The 2,682-nt window shown below is 39.5% G+C and overlaps 1 pseudogene; it reads left to right on the top strand.

Moving 5' to 3' along the window:
- Positions 1 to 439: 439 nt before the first annotated feature.
- On the top strand, positions 440 to 1,306 carry LOC101958788 (developmental pluripotency-associated protein 2 pseudogene; annotated as a pseudogene).
- Positions 1,307 to 2,682: the final 1,376 nt, after the last annotated feature.

Here is a 2,682-nt window from a genome sequence, read left to right as displayed (position 1 = left end):
GCTATAAACCAGAAAAAAAAAAAAGTTTGATTCAATAGTTGAGCAATAAAGTAAGTAATAAACCTACCCACTTACATCAGAATATTAAAATGACATCAGTTCATAAGTGTACATCAATATTCCAGTTATGTCTGATGCTTTATAGCAATGATTGCTTGAACCTTGATATGCCCACCATATTCTGTGTAGGCTGTACTTAGTCATGGAGGAGGACAGTATTGGACAAATAAATGTGATATTCAGCCATTTAGAATTTGTTCAGTAACTGTTGTTTGTTTTGTTTGTTTATGTCATTCCACGTTCAAGGTGTGAATGTCATGAGAGATAAGGCTGAATATCTGTGGATAATCTAAGGTCAAGAAAGCCATTATCCACAAGGAGCACACAGCATAGCCGTCCTGATCTTTGCTGCGTTTGCTGTCTCCCGGTGTTCCTGGAAATGTCAGGCTCAAATGACAAGGTCACTAAGAACTTCCTTGAGGAGCAACTCGATAAGGAAAATGTGATTTTAACACTGGTCCCAGTTACAGAGGAACAAGAATATCCAATTGAATCAAGTGTTTCTTCAACTGCAGAAATTAAACACGAAGTCTGCCTTCCTCAAATAAAACCGAATTGTAAAATACCATCCCTTCCCTTGCCGACAATTTTTCCTCCAATTAATAAGGTTTCTCAGGATACTTTGCAAAACTGGTGCCAACAATTTAATTTGAGTACTGATGGCCAGAAAATAGAACTTTATTTGAGACTATAGAAGCATGCATACCCTGAACAAAAATATAATATTCCAGAAACATCTCAGGAGGCCAGATTGAAGCCAGTTTCCAGGAAATGGAAGGCAGTGGCCAACACAGCAGGGCTTCAGAAAATTCATAATAAGGTTAAAAGAGAGGAAGAGACTAACAGGGTCGAAGTGGTAAATTCAGCTCAGGAGTCCATATTAGCATCTGGGGCAAGGATCACTGCCAGAGCCACTCAGAGCAAGGCTGTGAATTCGTGTCCCATCCCTACTTCTGTGGAGGCCTTTTTGCTGCAAAAAATTGTGGTCCATCGCCAATTTCTTTCTGCAGAAACAGCAGGTTGGGTTCGCCTGCAGTTCCATGCAGCTCAGACTTGGGTCCCTGACACTCCCAAGAGGATGATTTCCCTCTTCCTGTTACCTGCCTGTATTTTTCCACCCTCGGGACTAGAAGATAATATGTTATGCCCTGAATGTGTAAAAAGGAATAAGAAGATGATGAAAGGATTAATTATAACAAGAGAGAAAAAGCAATGCACTGTAGGAGACCAAAAGGTGCCACCTTAAACAATGTTAAAGTACTATTTTGATCTGAAGGCAATTGAGAAGAAACAGACAAAAAGTTTTCTGTTTTCCCACTATTGGCCCCAAAACAGGACATAAATTTGCAAATATTCCTCTTCCCTCCCAAGACAAGTGGTGGAGAGCCATAGGTAAAGCATCACACAGCCTGATGATTGCTAGGCTGGTTCCTGACCAGCTTTCATTTTCAGTATCTCCTGATCATTTGTGTCAGACTCAAGCATTAATTATACTTTTCTTTTTTTTAAGTAGTGCTAGGTTTATGGGAAAACGAAGCAAAAGAGTTCTTTTATACTTCTCCAGTTGGTGCATTTAATATTAATTTTGTGTGTGTGTGCTGAAGATTGAACCCAGGGACACTTTACCACTAGGCTATAACCCTAACCCCCTGTCACTTTTTTTGTTTGATTGTTTGTTTCTTGGTACTGGGGATTGAACCACTGAGTCACATCCCCAGCCCTTTTAATTTTGAGACAAGTTCTCCCAAAGTTGCTTAGGGTCTCGCTAAGTTGCTGGCTTTGAACTTACAATCCTCCTGCCTTAGCATCCTGAATCATGGAATTATAGGCATGTACCACTACTACCAGCAAAATTAGCCCCTTTTAATTTTTATTTTAAGACAGGGTCTCACTAAATTGCTGAGACTGCCCTTAATCTTGCAATCCTGCTTCAGCTTCCTCTAAGTAGCTGAGATATAGGTGTGCATTATCACACCTGGCTTTAATATTAACATGTCCTATTAGTGTGGTACGTTCCTTAATTGATGAGTCAGTATTGGTATATTATTGATTTTGGTGGGGGGTGGGGTACCAGGGATAAACTCAGGGGCACTTAACCACCAAGCCACATCCCCAGCCCTATTTTTGTATTTTATTTAGAGACAGAGTCTCATGAGTTGCTTAGCACCTTGCTAAATTGCTGAGGCTGACTTTGAACTTGAGATCCTCCTGCCTCTGTCTCCTGAGCCATTAGGATTACAGGCAGGTGCCACCAAGCCCAGCCTATTATTAATTATTAACTACCTATTATTACTAATTATAATGAATAATTATCTTTATGTAGCACTGAGGATCCAACCCAGGGCCTCACATATTCCTTACAAAGAAAATTGATGAATTCCCTCATTGACCCTAAAACTAAAGGAAAGGCCCAGCTTTTCCATTTTGCTTTCCTGAAACTTCTCAACATATCATTGTCACCTATTCCTAGGGTAACTTCTCATAATTTTTATTAAAACAATTTCAATATGCTGAATATGCAGACAAATGAAAATACTAAAAGACTGAAGACCACCAAAACCAACATCATTAACTAGAGTTGGAATTTCCTCAGTAAATTATGTTTGCTATGAACATACACCT

This window comes from Ictidomys tridecemlineatus, chromosome 11 (genome assembly GCF_052094955.1).
Source record: "Ictidomys tridecemlineatus isolate mIctTri1 chromosome 11, mIctTri1.hap1, whole genome shotgun sequence".
In the NCBI taxonomy this organism is placed as follows: Eukaryota; Metazoa; Chordata; class Mammalia; order Rodentia; family Sciuridae; genus Ictidomys; species Ictidomys tridecemlineatus.
Note: the sequence above shows the minus strand (reverse complement) of the source record. Positions and strands in the feature narration are given on the sequence as shown.